Genomic DNA, 21,120 nt, shown 5'->3' on the forward strand with positions numbered 1-21,120 from the left:
TAGAATTTAAATAAAAATTTGAAAAGAAAAAGATAAGATCTCTGATAATGTTCTAAGGTAAACTCAGGGAAGATTCCATTTGTGGATTAGATAAGAAATCACAAAATGTTTAAAAAATAATGAGTCCTTAAGAGTAAGTAAAAATTTACCATGTCCTAGTGAGTGTATCTGGATATAAACACCACATTTTTTAAGCATACATAATTGCAAGTGGAACATAGTAGGCATCTATCTGTATAGCTAATATTTATCATTTTGTAAGTAATAAAATATAGATGGGATAAAACTAGGAGACATTTTGCCACTGGATGGTAAAAATGCTTTCTAACTTAGAATAATGTATTAAGTCTACATACTTAAACTATGAGATAGAGAATCTAAAATAGCATACTTTCAAGGGTAATTTTCATTTTCATTTTCTTATACAAGTCATTCATTAATTCTAGTAGCCTTTCAAAAATCATATCAAGTCACCATTCAAAAACAGTATCACTAATTTCCTTCAACATGCAAACAAATTCTCAAAACTGATAAGACAAATTGTTACTGTAGCAAAGCACGGATGTATATTCTGTGGGAGGTGAAACAAAGCTGTCTTTATTATATCCTAAAACAGATTGGAAAGGATTTACCCTACCTCCAATTAATGAGAAATGGTAAAGGTTATTAAAATGTGTGGATAAGTTTTAAAAAAAGTGCTGCACTCATTGCTGTGAAATTGTGATACAAGAGAAAATCATCCACAGAGTAACTATCAAATGGTCTATGATTTAATCCTCAGTCATAAAAAAAAAAATTTAAAAAGAAGTAATGACCACTAATACAACAACAAAACAAACAGCAAGTGAAACAGTTTCTGATCTATTCATCAGAAAATATTTTAGTGGAAAATTTTATTCGGAATTTAATAAGAACTCAGAAACACTGTTGCCTATCAACAATACCCTGATCCCAAGGGGAGATTTTTTCAAAGACCTCAAAAGTTCTAGGTTTGGGAAAGGCACTTTGTGAGACTCTGATATTCACTTGTAAATTTTATACTCAAAAATGATATCTCTGGTTCCTTTAAATTAAAAAAATCTATGATATTAAGGGAAAAAAGAAAAATGAAATGGCAGTTGGCCATGCCTTAATGATTTAACTTGGCATCTGGTCAAATGACCTGGGCAAATGTTCTTCTGAAAAATGTCATAGAATTTTTATTAATGATGAATATTTAAGGTCTCAAACCATACTCATCTTAAAGAAGACTACTTTAGCAATCTAGGTTCTGTCAAAACTGGGTTTTGAATGACTTGACCCTCATAATAATTGAACTAGTTCTGCATGCAAATGTAGTCTAAATCACCTTTCTGTCCAGCATCCAAATTCTTTTGTTGAATATGAACAAAACATGCACCAAAAATTAAAGAAGTCTGTAAACATTGATTTCTTCAGGAAACTGGGAGTTGCCATTCAGTTTCATATTACAGTGCTGAATTTTGTGGACTTAAAATTTGTAAAACTAGTTTCATGACGATGTAACTTTTAAGAAGTTCTCATTTATAGCACCACCTGATTGTCCTAATACCAGGGAAATAAAACTAATATAAAATGTTGAGAGTGAGAAAACTGATTTTTTTTGTCTTCAGGTAAATAACCAAACTTGAACAATGACCATAATGGTAACGTATTTTTAAACGTTTTCATTTGACTTATAGCAAGCATATACCGTATGACAGGCATTTCTTTAGTGTCTTTTGTGAATTTTCTCATCTATAGTTGCCATGTGAAACTATGTAAGACAGTAGCACAAGATACTCGAGCTAGTAAATGTTGGAGCCAGAAGTGAGTAGAGCAATTTTTGAACTGACATTTTCAAATTCATCATAGGAGTGTAAGTTCTGGAATGTGAAAGAACAGTGTTCAAATCCCAGTGCCACTACTTACCAGCAGCAAAACTTCCTGCATCTTATTTGACTCCATTGTCAATAGAATATGGATAATAACATCTATAAAATATGGACAATAACAATATCTGTCCCATAAAGTCTTGTAAGAATTAGATGAGAGGATACATATGATGCTCTTAGAAGACTGTGGCACATATGAGTCAATGCTTTATTATTGTTATTATTTTATCATTTATTGCTTTATTTCCTTTTAGTACCTATTTATGTTTGCTTGCTTTTATTCATTTATTTTTGGTTACTTTCAATTTCTTATTCTGTTTATTTATTTCCTCTTCTTTAAAATTTTAATTCCAGTATCATTAACATACAGTATTGTATTATTGTTAGGTGCACAATATAGTGATTCAACAATTCTATACATTAGTGCTGATCCAGATAAGTATACTATTTAATCCCCATCACCTATATCACCCAATATCCCACCCACCTCCCCTCTGGTAACCATCAGTTTGTTCTCTATAGTTAAGAGTCTTTTTTGGTTTCTCTCTCTTTTTTTTCCTTTGTTCTTTTGTTTTGTTTCTTCAATTCCACATATGAGTGAAATCATATGGTATTGTCTTTCTCTGATTGACTTATTTCACTTAGCATTACACTCTCTAGATCCTTCCACATTGTTGCAAATGGAAAAATGTTATTCTTTTTTTATGGCTAATAGTCAGCCATACATACATACAAACATATGCCACACTCTTTATCCATTCATCTATTGAGGGATATTTGGGCTGCTTTTGTAATTTGGCCGTTGCAGATAATGTTACAATAAATATAGGGGTGCATATATCTTTTTAAATTAATGTTTTTGGTGTTCTTTGGGTAAATACTCGGTAGTAGAATTATTAGATCATATGGTAATTCTATTTTTATTTCTGTTTAGGAACCTCCATACTGTCTTCCACAGTGGCTATACTGGTTTGCATGTGCACCAACAGTGCTTTAGGGTTCCTAGAACTATTTTCAATTATAGCTGTTACATTTTATATATTATAGGGATATAATAAATAACTTGGGATTTATCATAGGTTAGTATAATTTCAAAAGGTAAAATTCTAGTATGCCAGAAATTAGGACATTCCTGCCTTAATAATGTGTAATTAGGAAATTACTAGAAATATATTTCTGACTATAATGCTACATGCTTAGTCTAAATAATAGTAATAATAATAATGAAATATACAAGATTAAAATGTAAAAATGAAGCAAGTATATGTATCCAAAATTTGGGCTGATTCTACATATATCATACAAAAGATGGGATAGAGGAGAAAAAGAGGAAAGAAAAATGCAAACGATTGAATGCCTACATGTGTCAGATTCTGTGTTACTCATACTTTGCCTGCCTCTCCATTCTCATCTAAAGTAACTCTCACCTGTGTTCTTTCTCCTTCACTCATTTTCCCATACTATCCGTTGCTCCCCTTACACAGGTTTTGTACATAATTCTCTCCTTTTCAAATGTTCTCCTTGAACTTCTTTACTTGGTTAATGCTGACTCATCCTTTAGATCTCAACTGAATCATCAATCACTTGTCCTTGACAAAGCAAGATCCATACTGTAGACTCTGAAATCAAGTGCCTCTCCTTCAAAATGATCATAATAATTGCAGCTTTATTTTTATTTGTCCTTTTTGATTATTGTCTATCTCTCCTCTAGATTGACTCTATAATAGCTAATCTGTATTAAGTATTCCATAGGTAATATACATTGTTTCATGTACTTTATGTGCATTAACTAATTAAACTTCTTATAGCAACCTAAAGAGTAGGTTCTATTGTTAATACCACTATACAGACAATATCAAGCACATTTTCCAAGGTCACAAAATAGTCAGGATTCAAATACAGGCATTGCATTCAGAGTACATTCTCTTAATCATTTCATTTGTTGCCTCTTAGGAACTGCAAAAGGATTGATGTTACCACTATTGTATCCTTGAGAATGAGTACAGTGATTGAATGCAAATTGGTAGAACCTCATTAAAAGATATTTTGGCATTATCTATCAAAATGTAAAATGTACTTATATTTTGAACCAGCAATTCTATCTCTAGGGTTATGCTGCACACTAATGTTCCATGTACTCAAAATACAGGTAGAAGGCCATACCTTGCTTTACTGTATGTAGTAGCAACATGCTGAGACAATGGCAAAGTCAGTCAGAAGACTGAATAAATACATCACAATATATCCATATGAGTGAATACTTTATGGCCATATGAAAGTTAGAACTATGTTGCATTTATGAAATGTACCCAATATATAAAGCTAAACAAACAACAACAACAACAAAGTGAGGAGCTCAACAGTAGGTAAAAGCTTATTGCCATTTTTTAAGATGCATATATGCATGTATATAGTCATAATATCTAGAAAGATACAAGAAATTGTTGACAGTGAATGCCTTCCTTAGGAAGGAGAATAGAGGCACTAGACATCAGTATTAAAATCATTATTCCTCAATACCCATTATATTGCATTGTTTTCTCCTTCTAATCACATAGAATGTTTTTTTAATTAAAAAAGGTAGCTTATCAGTTGGGGAATGCAATAGCTCAGTGAGAACATTTCAAAGAAAATTTCTAAAGCAAGTACGCAGTCACTTTAAAATATGCATATCATTTCTCCTCAAAGATTATCTAACTAGAAGAAAAATACCTTAAAATTTTAAATTAAGGGTATCTGCATTTACAATGGGAAAGGGGAGAAACCAACTTTTAGGGTACATATAAGAAAAATTGGGGGTGGCCATTTTCATATATTGGTGGATCATGAGTCATCTTCAGGCAGATGGTTGTTTCTTTAGCAAAGCACATTCAAGGAAGGGCCTTTGGGGGAAATGACAAGGAGCAACTCCCACACTTTTAGCCTCAAGGCAAAGTCACAAAAAAGAATGAAGTTAGAGCTCAATTTTATGCAGAATAAATTAAAGAAATCTTGGATTTTCTTGGATAGCTTTGTAGTAAGGGACCTTAAGGAAATGAAGAGTGTCCAGGGCAAAAGAGCCAGAATAACAAATCAGATTGTGCAATGATTATTACTAGGTACAGTGATAGTCAACATTTAATTTTTAGTTGTTTCCTTTTCTCCAAATCTTTAGGGGAAAATGGCCACACAAGCTAACCTATGCAAAAGGTACTTTGGAATATTAAAAATAAAAGGACCTGATGGTCATGATAGGATGGCAAATATCAATTATAGGACCAACAAGGATGGTTAAGAACGTCAAGCTTCAGGTTAAAAAAAGCAGGCTGCAGAGTAGACTAACAACAAAAATATAACCTCTTTTTTTTTCTCATACAACCAAAATTCCTTAAACATATTGAAAATCTTCTAGAATTTCCATAGTGCAAGAAGAAGTCATTGAGGCATCTAAAAATATTTTAAAATATGAGATATCTTATAACGCTGAAGAATTGGGACTTAAAGAACTTAGGTTTATATACATTAAGGAAAAAGTGCTACTGAAGTTTTTACCTTACTGAACACTTACTGAACACTTACTGAAGTGTTTACCTTAAATTTTACCATAAGTTCTAAAATTAAATGTCAAATTTTATCTTCTAAAATCTGAATCTACCATAAATTTGCTAAACCATGTGCAGAGACTTTGGTCATGAGATATGCTTAAATTGAAATAAAATTTTATTATTTTTTCTTGATATTGTAAAATATAAATTATAGATACACTATGTTTATATTAAAACATTTTTTTCCAGCATCTTACTCACTTGACAGTCCTCACAATAATGCATCTGGTGATTTCAACACCATTCTTAAGTACAGGGCAAGGCTATACATCCATTCAACCTTCCAGTTTAATTAAAATAATTTTTGTATTATCTGATATTTTAGTTCAGCCTAAGTTTTTATTTGCTTAATCTTGGACTTTAATGATGAAGTGATATAAGATGGTAAATTTGATTATATTTAGGCAAAGACAAATTATTAAATATAAACACCTTTAGTTGTTTACAATGAGTACTTTTCAGCATAGGTAACTCTAGAATGCTATTTCCTAGACATTATATGTGAGAACATTAATATGGCAAGTCACCACATACACATAAGCATAATAGCAATAGCAACAAAACCACATTACTAAACCATATTAAATAATACTAATAGCTTTTTCTCATTTATTTGGTTTGTGACTTGTCTGCTTCCCTGAGTTATTTCTCTTTTTATTCTTTAACATAGTATTTTTCTGTCTGTATATCCTAAAAGCTTTTTTTTCAACTTTCTCTTTTTCTACTCCTGTCAAGTCAGTTCTTTATTTGCTTATTTGTTAAGCTTCTATTATTTTTTTTCAATTTTTTACATTTGATCAGGGGATGTAACTTTGGAGAAAATTTTTATAATATTAATTTAAAAAATTTATAATATTAAAGAATTTGTTTAAATTAGTTACTTAACACACAGTATAATATTAGTCAGGTGTACAATATGGTAATTCAATATTTCCATCCAACACCTCATCACAATTGCACTCCTTAATCCCCATCACCTTTTTAACCCATCCTCTCATCCATCTCCCCTCTTGTAACCATCAGTTTGTTCTTTATAGTTAAGTGTCTGTTTCTTGGTTTGCCTCTTTTTTCCCCTTTGTTTGTTTGTTTTGTTTCTTAAGTTCCACATATGAGTGAAATCATATGGCATTTGTCTTTCTCTGATTAACTGATTGATTCACTTAGCATTTGTATTCTCTGGATAAATACCTAGTAGTGGGATTGCTGGATCATAGAGTATTTCTATTTTTAAATTTCTGAGGAACCTCCATACTGTTCTCCAGAGTAGCTGCACCAGTTTGCATTCCTACCAACAATTCAAGAGGGTTCTCCTTCCTCCACATCCACACCAACACCTGTTGTTTCTTGTGGTGTTGTTTTAGCCATTTTAACACATGTGAGGTGACATCTCACTGTAGTTTTGACTTGTGTTTCCCTGATAATAAGTAATGTTGAACATCTTTTCATGTATCTGTTGTCCATCTGTATGTCTTCTTTGGAAAAATGTCTATTCATGTCTTCTTCCCATTTCTAATTGGATTGTTTGATTTTGGGGTGTTGAGTTTGACAAGTTCTTTATAGATTTTGGATATTAGCCCTTTATCAGATATGTCATTTGCAAATATCTTCTCCCATTTAGTAAGTTGCCTTTTGGTTTTGTTGATTATTTCCTTCACTGAGCAGAATCTTTATTTTGTTGTAATCCCAATAGTTTATTTTTTGTTTTGTTTCCCTTGCCTCAGGAGACATATCTAGAAAGAAGTTGATATGGATCATATGAAAGAAGTTACTGCCTGTGTTCTCTTTATAGGATTTTTATGGTTTTATATGTTTTATGCTTTTTATCTCACATTTATATCTTTCATCCATTTTGAATTTATTTTTGTGTATGGTGTAAGAAAGTGGTCCATTTTAATTCTTTTGCAATATTACTTTCCAGTTTTCCCAACATCATTTGTTGAAGAAACATTCTTTTTCCCATTGGATATTATTTCCTGCTTTGTCAAAGATTAATTGACCATATAATTGTGGGTTCATTTCTCTGTTTTGTATTCTGTCCTATTGATCTTTGTGTCTATTTTTGTGCCAGTACCATACTGTTTTGATTACTACAGCTTTGAAATATAACTTGAAGTCTGGAATTGTGATTCTTCCAGCTTTGTTTTTTCCTTTTCAAGGTTGCTTGGCTCTTCAGGATCTTTTGTAATTCTATAAAAAATTTAGGATTCTTTGTTCTAACTCTGTGAAAAATGTTGTTGGTATTTTGATAAGCATTGTAGTGTGTAGGTTGCTTTGGGTCATAAAAACATTTTAACAGTATGTGTTCTTCCAATCCATGAGCATGGATTTCCATTTATTTGTGTCATCTTCAATTACTTTCATCAATGTTCTATAGTTTTCAGAGTATAGATCTTTCACCACTTTAGTAAGGTTTATACCTAAGTAACATTGTTTTTGATGCAAATGGAAATGAGATTGATTCCTTAATTTCTCTTTCTGCTGCTTCATTATTATTGTATAGACATGTGACAGATTTCTGTATGTTGATTTTGTACCTTGTGACCTTACTGAATTCATTTATCAGTTCTAGAAGTTTTTTGGTGGAGTCTTTTGGGTTTTTTATATAATCATGTAATTTGAAAACAGTGAAAGTTGTATTTCTACCTTGCTTATTTGGATACCTTTTCTTTCTTTATGTTGCCTGATTTCTGTGGCTAGGACTTTCAGTACTATGTTGAATATAAGTCAAGAGATTGGACATCCCTGTCTTGTCCCTGTCTTGTCCCTGACTATAGAGGGAAAGAAAGTTTTCAGTTTTTCCCCATTTAGGATAATATTATCTGTAAATTTATCATAGATGGCCTTTATTATGTTGAAGTATATTCCCTCTAAACCAACTTTGTTGAGGATTTTTATGATGAATGGATATCATGCTTTGTCAGATTTTTTTTCTGCATCTATTGAAATGATGAGAAGGTTCTTATACTATCTTTCATTAATGTGGTGTATCACAATGATTGTTTTGTGAACACTGAACCACCCGTGCAACCCAGGAATAAGTCCCACCTGATTGTAGTGAATGATTTTTTTTAAATGCATTGTTGGATTTGGTTTGCTAGTATTTTGTGACAATTTTAAATCTAATTTCATCAGGGATATTGGCCTGTAATTCTCCCTTTTATTGATGTCTATCTGGTTTTGGTGTCAGGGTAATCTGGCCTCATAAAATTAATTTTGAAGTTTTCCTCCCTTTCCTATTTTTTGGAATAGAGAAAAATAGTCATTAACTCTTCTTTAAATATTTGATAGAATTTGCCTGTGAGGACATCTTATCCTACATTTTGTTTCTTGAGATTTTTTGGTTACTGATTCAGTTTCTTTGTTGGTTATTGTATGTTCAAGTTTTCTATTTCTTCCTGTGTCAGTTTTGGTAATTTACATATTTCTAGAAATATCCCTTTTTTCTAGGTTGTCCAGTTGGCTAGCCTATAGTTTTTCATAATCTCTTGTAATTGTATATCTGTGGCATTTGTTGTTATTCCTTCTCTCCCATTTGTGATTATATATACTTGGGTCTTTTCTATTCTCTTTGATAAGTCTGTCTAGGGGGTTATCTATTTTATTAATTATTTCAAAGAACCAGCTCCTACTTTCATTGATCTGTTGTAGTGTGTGTGTGTGTGTGTGTGTGTGTGTGTGTGTGTGTGTATGTGTGTGTGTGTGTTTGCTTGTTTCTAAATCATTTATTTCTGCTCTGATCTTTATTATTTCCTTCCTTCTGCTGGCTTTATGCTTTATTTATTGTTCTTCCTCTAGCTCCTTTAGGTGTAAGGGTAGGTTGTTTATTTGAGATTTTTCTTGCTTCTTGAAGTAGGCTTGTATTATGATAAATATCCCACTTAAGGCCACTTTTGCTGCATCCCAAAGATTTGGACAGTTATGTTTACATTTTCATTTGTTTCCATGTATTTTTTAAATTTCTTCTTTGATTTCCTGGTTAACCCATCCATTGTTTAGTTGCATGTTGTTTAACTTCTGTGTATTTGTGGTCTTTCCAAGTTTTTTTCTTGTGGTTGACTTCTAGTTTCATAGCACTGTGGTCAGAAAAGATATATGGTATGACTTCCTTCTTTTCATATTTGTTGAGACCTGTTTTGTGACCTAATATGTGATCTATTCTGGAGAATGTTCTATGTGCACTTGAAAACAATGTATATTCTGCTGTTTTATGTGGAAATATTTTTAATATATCCGTTAAGTCCATCTGGCCTGGTGTATCATTCAAACCATTGTTTATTTATTTTCTCTCTTGATGCTCTGTCCATTGATGTGAGTCAGGTGTTAAAGTCCTCTATTATTATTGTACTATTATCAATTAGTTCCTATTAATCTACAGATGTCTTTAGATATAATATGAGTCTCTTGTTGGCAATATATAGATGGGTCATGTATTTTTATTCATTCTGACACCCTAAGTCTTTTGATTGGAGTATTCAGTCCATTTACATTCAAAGTAATTATTGATAGATATACACATATTGTCATTATATTACTTGTTTTGTCATTTCTGGAGATTTTCTCTGATTCTTTCTTGATTTTTTTCTCTTCTATGTTTCGCTGATTTTCTCTAGTGTTATTGGATTTCTTTTTCTTTATTCTTTGCATGTTTATTAGTGGTTTTTGATATATAGTTACCATTAAGTTTGTATATAAACTTTTCTGCAAATAGTCTATATTGTTGATGGTCATTCAAGTTTGTATCCATTCTTTTCTCCTCTTGCCTCCATGTTTGAGGTATACGTTATTATATTTTATATCCTGTTTTTTTAATTCCTTGATGGATTTTTTACAGAAATATTTATTTTTACTGCTTTGTGTTTCCTGCTTTTATACTCACTTTTAGTCTTTTTTTTCCACTGAAAGAAATTCCTTCAATATTTCTTGCAAGGCTGGTTTACTGGTCACAAACTCCTTTAGTTTTTGTTTTTCTGGAAAATTCTTTCTCTCTCCTTCTATTCGGAATGATAACCTTTTTGGATAGAGTATTCTTGGCTGCAGATTTTTCCCATTCAGCACATTGAATACATTATGACATTGCCTTCTGGCTTGTCAAGTTTCTGTTGAAACATCTCCTGATAACTTTATGGGGATTCCTTTGTAAGTTAATGACTTATTTTATCTTATGCTTTTAGGGGTATCTTTATCACTATGTTTTGCAAATTTAATTACAATATGTCTTGGTTTGGTCTGCTTTTGTTGATCTTGATGGGAGCTGTGCCTCTTGGATCTGGATGTCTATTTCCTTCTCCAAATTAGGGAAGTTTTCAACTTCAAATAAATTTTCTACTCCGTTTCCTCTCTCTTTTTCTGGGATTCCTATAATAAAACTGTTATTACATTCCATGCAGTCAGTGAGTTCCCTAAGTCTGTTGTCATGTTGCATAATTCTTCTTTCTCTCTTTTGTTCAGCTTCATTGCTTTCCATTACTTTATCTTCTAGGTCATTACTTTGTTTCTCTGTTTCTTCCAGCCTGCTTCTCATTGCATCACGTATGTTTCCAATCTTGTTTATCACACTCTTCATCTCTGATTGGTTCTTTTTTAACTCTTTTATATCTGTTGTAAAGGTCTCTCTGATGTCTTCCATTCTTTTCTCAAGCTCAGTGAACGTACATATGATTGTTGCTTTAAATTCTCTATCAGTAATGTTACTTGTATCTGTTTCACTTAGATCTCTGGCTGTGCCCTTATCTTTTTCTTTCATTTGGGGTAAATTCCTCTTATTTTTGTCTAACTTTCTGCCTTCTTCTGTGTGTTAGAAAAGCCTGTTATGTCTCCTGCTACTGAAGTCAATGACCTTATAAAGAAGAGGTCATGTAGTTCCCAGGGCCTGGTGCTTCAGGGAGTGTCATGAATCTGTACTGCATGCACTCTGCTGGTATCTTCTGGCTACTCTATCCTTCAGTCCAGTCATCTGCAGAGGCTGTCCTTGTCTGCTTTGTGTAGTGTTTGACCCCTGGCCTAAATGTGGTTAGTTTTAAGTAGGTACTCTTGTCTGCTTGTGAAATGAGACTTTTACCACCTCCACCAGAACTGAGGCTCTGCACAACTCTCTGTTTGAGAGACATGATGTGGGCAGGGGTTTGTATTGATCTTCTGGTGTTAGAGCCCACTGCTCTGGGACTTAGGCAAGCATGACTGAGAAGGGTTGTTCTCACCAGAATGGGCCTGGTATAAGCAAGAAAGGCAGCCAGTGTTGGTACTGAGCTGCTTCCCACAGGTGGCTCTATGTTTACACTGGGGTGTTGGGGAGGGAAATGGTGCCAGCCAGCTTCTTAGTTCCTGGAGTGGTGTCTCCATCAATGCTTCCTCACGGGGACACATTCTGAGAAGACCAAATAATCTCCCATTGTGTGCCCCAGGAACTCTTCAGATAAGTTTCCACACTGTCTCTCCCCAAGTCTTTTGCCCTGTCTTATCTCCAGGAGAAGGGCAGTGCCTCTGGGCTGTATCCCAGCCAAGCCCTCTGACCCTTAAAACTTCAGAGTTTAAGCCCCTCTAGTTGCAAAAACTCACAGAATTCTGCCTCTCTAGCTTTCCAAACCAATGCTTTCAGGGAAACATTCTCCCTTTACATTCCCCTGAGTGCTCTTCTCTCTTGCCTCCTCCATGACCATAGCTGCCTATACATCACTTGGTGCAACTGTTATCCTTTGTCATGTATGGCTGCACCTAATATGTTTTTTCTTAAGTTCTTTTGACAGATGTCACCTGAGAAGCCACATATCCATAGTAAAATCCAAAGTGGGTAAAGAAAAGGCAAGACCTTGAGCCAGTCACCTAGGGAGCTACCAGACAAGTCAAAACACTCTACTCCAATTCTTTGAGAATTAGGTCTGTCTTGCTGCAAACTTCATGAGGAATGAGGAAGTCGATTAAGCATCCGACTTTAGTTCAGGTCATGATCTCACGGTTTGTGAGTTCGAGCCCCACATCAGGCTCTGTGCTGACAGCTCAGAGCCTGGACCCTGCTTCAGATTCTATGTCTCCTCCTCTCTCTGACCCTCCCATGCTCATACTCTGTCTCTCTGGGATTCTCAATAAGAAATAAATGTTAAAAAAAAAGAATCACTATTTAAGAGGTGTCACTAATAAACAAGATAATGTAATAATTTTGAATTACATTAACAATTTTTCCTTGATGTGTTTGAAGTTAATTTCACATTAATGTATGTTTTTTGCTTATAAAGTTTCTAGGTTCTTTCCATTTTTAAAATGGATTTGTAACATATTGATCTTATTTTGGCTGGCATTGTAGGATAGTGTTTCCCAAACTTATTTTTTTTTTTACATGAGGGATCATAGAACATAACATGTAATTGTCACACTGTATTGAATGCACAAAACCATTCCCATCTAGGGTAACCTTGCCAGTCTTTACTGAACCCTCTAAGGATAGAGGAGATCTATATATTGGTCCATCTGTAACCTATTAAGAAGAAACTAATGTATCACAGTGCATTCTTACAGTTTGAAAGTTTTGTTGAATTGACTATTTACTGACCAGAACCATTTCTTATGGTAAGAGCATATAAGTCTTATTTTGGAGAATATGATTTTTTCCTCATTCTCAGTACGTAATGTTTAGGTGGGATTAGCGTAACTTTCCCTAGGTCATAGATATGTGACTTAGGCTGAACTAATTAGGATATTCTATTACTTCCAACACAGTGGCTGGATGAAACTAGTGATCATCGAAAGGCAATGAAACATCATGATTAATAACTTTTACAAAAACCAACAAAATATCTCTCTTCTCTAGATTTGATGTGACAAGATTCGGATTTAGGCCATGTACAGTGATCTTTAGGCATTTTGCTGCATGGCTTGCTTGCTGACATACAGAAGAATAAGAGTCAGTTGGTGGATCCTAAGGATGTTGTTTTAGTCCTGAATTAAGCTATTCCTCAGCCACTCGATTATATGAGCCAATTAATTCCTTAACTGATGAAGTGATTTATAGCATAAACAAACACTTTATTGTCTTAATAGTGGTTTTATTTTTTTCTTAACATTTTCAACATGTGTTTATTACCAATATCAAGAATTAAGTAATAACATATATCTTGTGTGAGACATATCATATGATTACATAAAAAATAAGGCATCTGAAATTCAAAATCAGTATGTTGATTGGTCATTTCTGGGTTGTAGGATTATAGCTGTTAAATTTTCATGTTACTTTGTAGTATCTGTTATTTCTCTATTAAAAATATGTTGCCAAAAATTTTTTTAGAAAATAATGGTCCATATTCTTCTGAGAGTCAAATAGGAAAGTACACTTATAACAATCTATATCTGATCCCTCCCAGAACTCTTGCCTTTGTCATCTACATAATTTAGAACTTTCAATAATCACATAATATGCAACCTTAATATTTTCACCTTGTGTGTATCAGCCTTGTTCCTGCTTCTAAGGAAAAGTCTCTTCCAACCAAACTACCTGTCTTCTTTTTCCTCTCACAGTAACTTTTTCTTATCTCCCTGGTTGAAGTGCTTAAGGATCAGATTAAACATCCCACTCTTCGTTACCCAACCATAGTGCTCCAGTTAACTGTGCAATTCCAAAATATTCTGATTTAATCCATTTCTTTCCTTCTTCATTATGACAATTCTAATTTTTAAAAACAATGTCACATTTATCCTGGACTATTAAGGTAGCCATACAACTGGGATGCCTTGTCTGTCTATTACTCCATGTACCCCACATATGCAAAAGGAATTCTATAAAGTGTCTGCTTAAAATTCTCCAGTATCTTTCCGTAGCACTTAGAATAAGCTCCGGATTCTTGTTTTATGAAGCCTATGTGATCTGGCCTTGTCCTACTCTTTGTGTCACTTTGGTTTATGCCCCCATCCCCACCCCCAACCCTGTCATTTGGCTCTACTCAAACTGGCCTCTTCCATTTCTTCCTTAAGCCTTTGGACAAGTTACATATTTTGCCCAGAAGAGTCTTTCCTTTATTATTGTCAGTCAGAACACAGCTTAAATGGTAATGTCCACGGAGAACCTTTCTCTAGCCATTCAATTGTGTGTATCTCTGAAACTGAAATTTGCTCTCCAAATTAGCATGGTTTAGCATTGGATGGTTTCTTATTTAATTGCTTATTTAGCTGTTTATTCCATTATTTCCAAGACTGTAATGTAACTTTCATCATTTATGTTTTGGCCTTCACTACCTAGAACAGTACCTAGCTTACAGTTTATTATATAAATTATTAAATGAATGACTGAATAAATAAACAGATGACTATTCCATGAGAACATTTTCATAATCTCCATGCTACAATTAATTTTTCCTTCTTTATTGTCACATAGCCTCTAAATATTACTGTGTTATAATGAGATTTACATATCTTTCTCCTCCATTATATACCAAGTAATTTGATATAAATGAGTGGTTTTTTTTCCAATCTTTGTACTTTTCAAGTAAGTGCCTTGCACAGTGCCTTAGTATCTTAGACATAATGGCCATTCATAAATGCTTTTCTGATTGAATTATTTTGCCTTTACAAACTCTTAAGAGTCTCTCATGAGCATTCCTAAGGGACAGGTTTTCCTCTTAGAACCTCTCATGAGTCCTTAGACCAAAATTAATTGCTACTTCTTCTCTGTTTCCTTTGTGGTCAGCATAGACAAAGTGTTTTTAACAGTATGATGTATATTGTAGACATTTTATCAACATGTCTATGTCCAAAGCTAGAATGAAAGGGTGTTAGCATTGCATCTTAAATATTCAGGACTTTTAAAAAATATCATTGATAATGAATTGACGTACTATTGAGTTATTTGCCAATTCTCATAAAAAGGTGGGGAGTCACCAGAGCATAACATGACACCTCAAGATTTAGCAGTCTTTCCAGTTAGGTAATCATGTATAGTTCCCTAGAGTCCTTGGCTGACTACCACAGATCCATTACTCAGTCAATCTTAAGCAACTGGCTTTGGAAAATAAGGTGGAAGTTATTTAGATACATTTTATCTAGAAAAGTCATGAAATCCTATGACAATCAAAGATAGCCCATAGTTTACTTTTTGGGGTCAGGATATGATATAGCTTTTATTTCCTCTTCACTTTCCTATTTTGTAAAAGTAATCTATTTTAAAAAGATAATATCCACGGGGTGCCTGTGTAGCTCAGTCAGTGGAGTGTCCGACTTGCGCTCAAGTCATGATCTTGTGGTTTGTGAGTTTGGGCCCTGCACTGGGCTCTGTGCTCAGAGCCTGGAGCCTGGAGCCTGCTTCAGATTCTGTCTCCCTCTCTCTGCCCCTCCCTGCTTGCTGTCTCTCTCTCTCTGTCTGTCTCTCAAAAATAAACAAACATTATTTTTTTTTAAGTTTTAAAAAAATAAAAATATAAAAAGATCATATCCATGTTTAGATGTGGGCATCAATAATAAATAACAATAACAAACAATAATAACAATCTTTTCAGGGAAAGGGAGATACTCCAGATTTATAGGAATTATAAATTAATTAATTTATAATAGGATTTTGTCTTACTCTGACAAAATTTGAACATATATCATTAAAAAAAATCCAACACAAAAGAATATTTATCAAAAATAAAGGAACTTCCTTAGCAGTTAGTATTCACATGTTGTATGATTTTTTGAAGAAACATGTTAGCTGAAACTACCTATAATATATTTGAGAGAACAGGAATTGTGCTTAAGATATGGAGTTGCACTTTGAGAAAAACAAATGCTCTTTGATGCCCCTGTGTAAACGTGCATGCAATTTGTTTTAAATAGACTCCTTTTGCCAGACACTGCAGTCTCTGAGATAGATAGTAGTAAACCAGACGAGATATGCCTTAGCTTTCAGAAATGTTTCATTATAGCAGAAAAATTTGGAATTTCAGCATGTGTGACATAAGGTAACCATTCTTCTTCAAGCGCTTTGTGTTTTATTTTCTTTCCAAGCTGGAACAGTCAAAGTTGCAGAACAGTAAACTTATCATTGCAACAAGAATAGCAGAGGAGAGCAAAGGCCATCCTTCCCTTGCAGATCTTCAACCTGAGAATTTTGTAGCCATCTAGCCATGACCTCATTGCTCAGAGCAATCCAGAAAAGGAAGATCTAGAGTCTCCAAGAGACAGATGGATGAACAGTAGAATCTAGAAGATAGGAAGTCCTCCAGAATCCCAACAATACACCCTGATTTAGGGGGTTGGAGGTCATGGGGGGACCACATTCAAATTTTTCTACCATGATGCCATCTCTTGGGGATACTAGATTATTGAAAATATTGACTGACCTACAGTCAAAGCATCTGGAAAAATGTCCACAAATATTGGAACAAAACAGATACTTGTTGAGACTAAACCATTCCTGAGAGTTTTAAAATAGTATTCTATACATGTTTGATTCTGAAGTTTCTTTGGGCCATAATTATGATGATTTTTATCTTAAATCTTTCTCTTTCTATGGATGTGGTACCGCTTAGTGGTAGTGAGACCTTTTGCCAAGAAGCCACACATAATCCCCTGTGTTATCCATTTTAGACATCATTAGTCAGTTCATGCAAAGTCTCCATTTTAGCAGACATTCAGAAATTCAATGATCTTTATTCTTCTTCATATTATTTCATTTTCTGACATGAAGTGGAGTATTCAAACTCTTGTCAATTTAACAAGAAAAAAAGTGGAGGGGATAGAGATTTATCAACTAGGTCCTAGAAGAGTGCTTTGATCACTCCAACAAGTTGGAACAGTTCTCCGATCTTGGTATTATAGAATTTGCCTATAACAATTTACTGTTTTACTCATGACCCTCAGATCCATAGTTTGCTACAACCACTTATTTCCCCAGCAGTATGTTAATGCCTGGGAAGGCTACACAGTTTTCTATAAGATACATCATATTGGGCTCGGGAGCAGGACAGTATTTTCTCTGACCAAAGTGCAGATATTGGTATTGGTAGGGCTTCGGGGATGCTGTTACTTTTAAGGTGTATCTCAGAGAGAAAGAGAGATTGTGTAGCTTTCTTTCCAGTACATACACGATCTGCCATTGCCAAAACTGGGGAAAATATCACAAGGGAGTTATAGTAGCAAAAAGTGGATTGGTTGTGGCAAGGTCACTTTCCTTTAGGGCATGGGAAGAGTCTATCAGGCAAATTACCTCCCTAGTCCCTACTAGGTGATTCCTGACTGACTGGTTTAGGATTTGATTTCTGGGAGAGGCCAAATCTGTAATTAAGCCTTGGTTTGGTAATATGAAGATTAGCAATAAGGAATTTATTTTGACCCTGTTGCCTTGTTTTTAACAAGTCTTTTAATGGAGCAAAAACCACTAATATTATGACCTTACAAATTTTTCTTCATCCATGAGGATCCTCTTCATCTTCTCTGTTCCTGGTATGCCTGGCCTACACAAATACATTATATTTCAACTCTCTCCCAGAAATAAACTTTAGACAGGAATGTGTTTATATGATGACTCAAGATTGAACTTCTACTGACATTGTGGTTACTGTCAAAAGACATCTATAATCATATTTATTTATGCCCCTTTTCTGTGGAGTTTCAGCTCTGTTTATTCTGAGTTTGTTTGTTTTTCATTCCTGCATTGCTGTGGGTAAGAATTCCTCATTTTAATCTATACTTTCAGCCAGGTGAGAAGAAATTCAAGAAGACTTAGGAAATTATCACTGAATAGTGTCTGTCCTGTGATAAGTATTACTGAGAAAAATAGCAGTATAGATGCCATCAAAATAATTCCAAATGAGGAAATGAGACAAACTCAGAACATACCTCATTTGAGAAGTCAGTGCTACTCTGCTAGGAAAGTAGGCTATGTACCTACTTCCTTAAGAAATACTTAAGATAACAGTCCTTAAAACTTTAATATGAATTAGTATTTCAGGCTATTTATAAACAGTGGGTCATCTTTTTCCTCCTATAGCAAGATTATACTAATGATTATTTTACTACATTGCTAGATGTGGGATGAGAGGCAGCCAAGGTAATAACTCTGGAAGTTTATATTCTTACTTAGATAAGAAAAATAGGCATTTGTCAAACTTTAGAAACTGCTATATAAGGTTGTTTTTCACTGAAGTGTATTATCTTACTGCATTATGTGCTGGAACTTCTTAAGCATCTAGGTAGGGATACTCTGCCAATTTAGGGGTAGCAGGCAATAATGATGCAAAAAATGATATGGGCATTATAGAATTATACCATCTGTAAGTAACCACTATGTTGAATTTTCTATGGAAAAGGAACATGATATCACTAGTGCCTTAACCTTAAACTTCTTGGTGTATTTATAAACTGGAAATCAGAGTGATCTGAATACTTATGAAACACTAGAAAGCAGAGAATATGAAAACCTGCAGGTGGAAACTTTATATATTGCATATTTCATTGGATGGTTCTTTCTCCATGTTGCAAATATCAATTATTAAATACTATCAACATTACTTAAGTAGTCAGTTTTAATCATAATATTTTACATGTATACTTATACCACCATAATGAAAGCTCCCAATGTGTTTTACAGACTATACACAGCTTTATTAATGAAATGTAGCTCTCTCCACTAAAAGCACATTTTTATTCAAGATAATTGTAAAATGCAATAGTCATAGATTATGCCAATAGACAAGAAAAAGCATATGAATAAATAAAAGCTATAGATAATCCCCCAAACCTAATTTTAATGACTATTTTAAATTTTCCTCTTCTACCAAACCTTTATAAGGGCTGCTAACAAGTAATAAAATTGACTGATTGTCATTTCATTCCCCCATCCTTCTGTTACTCATCTACTGGTGGAAATGCTAACAAGCATGTGAATAGCCAATGAGCAGGTATAGAGGAAAAAGGAAGAGAAGGAGGAACAGAGGTAATCCACCACCTGTATAATCAGCTCATGAATAACAGAGTTGACTGAAAGACAACACTTCAGTAAGTAGTGTAATAAACTCGGTGATCAGTATTCTCTGTGGCTTACTGGCAAGAAAGAGAACTACCATCTTTACAACTGCAGGGGAAGTCCATGATTTTTATAGAATTTATACTACAAAAAGGATATCAAATCTTCAATGCAAAAAAAAAAAAAATCTGTGTTGTTTGTGCTGGAGGGTTCAGATCATCTCTAAAATGCCTTTTCTTATGTTACATAAAGGCTCCAAGTTTATAAGACAGCTTAAGGGGCACCCATATATCATCATGATGTTTTCGCTGCTTACAAAATCCACCAATCACAGAATTCAAGAGGCACAATATGTGACAATGCGGATTGTTCTGATCTTCTCCAAATTATGTTTTCCTTAACTGCCTGAAGTTACAGATTATTTCCTCAGAGACACAGGAAGCCTTGTAAGAAGATGGATAGTTGGGTTCAATGACGGCACTGTGGCCTGATAAAGCAGCACATCTATCTATAATAATTTTGCTTGGGTACATAGTTTATCACAGTTATTTTTAACATCACTCCTAATGGAGGATTGTGTCTTTAGTTGTTTTTCTTCCTCTGTTGCAAAATTCCATAAGGAGTTTTGGAAATAATCCAAGTGAGGAAGGAAGGAAGGAAGGAAGCAAGGAAGCAAGGAAGCAAGGAAACAAGGAAGGAAGGGAGGGAGGGATAGTTGATTGTTCATCCAAGTAAGGAAGTGTTGGTTGTTCAAGGGCAGGAAATAGAAGCAATGACTATGTCTTCCTCATAGGTCTCTTTCAATCTACTTGTTTTCTATAATTATTTTATGTATATCTGCCAGAAACCCTCCAATAACAACAATCAAGTAAAATTCTTCCTTGTTTCAAAATTTTGCCTTCCTAGGCCACTAAATATTTATTATATTTCTTCAGTGTTTTCAAAGAGATTGTCTCCATGTTTTGTTTTTATCTTTGTTTTTTTCTTTGTAGGAGTCAATTATTCTCTCACAACCTTTAGGCAGTTCCACGTTCCAAGAACCCTTTGCACTTTGCAAAACAAGATTTTGACTTCTAGATCTAGAATCTTACCAGAGCCAAAGCATTAATTCTCCTGTTTCAGAATGTTGAGCATTGGCAAATAAGTTAGTGACCTCACCTCTAGATATGTACTCAATATCACATATTTGTATTGGGGATATTAAAACTCGTGCATTTGTCACTCCTAATTGGGTCCTAAGCAAGGAAAAAAAAAAAAAGGAAAAGTTCACAGCATGCCCTCGGTGAGCTGTCATAAACAGAAATATGAGGCAGTGCCAAGTTCTCCAAGGCTTGACAGCTGATGATTAGGATGTTTTAATTTGGTGGACATATAGAACTTCTCCTGACATCTAAATGGGTGAGTGCCATAAGCAATCTATTTTTTGCACACATTCAAATTTAGACTGAACTAAATGTAGCTTAAAGTCGCATTTTAAAGAAACAGAGTCAGCAGAGAAATTGGGTTTAGCATAGCACTGAATTTAGATGTATGTTGACAGTATAAAATAATTAAATCACAACTGAAATAAGTAAAATAGACTTTACAAATTTTCTTTCTCAAACATTCATAATATTAAAGGAATATATTCACAGGAGCATGCTCTTTTAGAAAGATTTCTGGATTTGCTTCTTTTTTTTTTTCTTTCTCATTCTTCTGTGATCTACCTTTTAGCTCAGGT

The sequence above is a fragment of the Panthera uncia genome, chromosome B4 (assembly GCF_023721935.1).
Source record: "Panthera uncia isolate 11264 chromosome B4, Puncia_PCG_1.0, whole genome shotgun sequence".
NCBI classification, from domain to species: domain Eukaryota; kingdom Metazoa; phylum Chordata; class Mammalia; order Carnivora; family Felidae; genus Panthera; species Panthera uncia.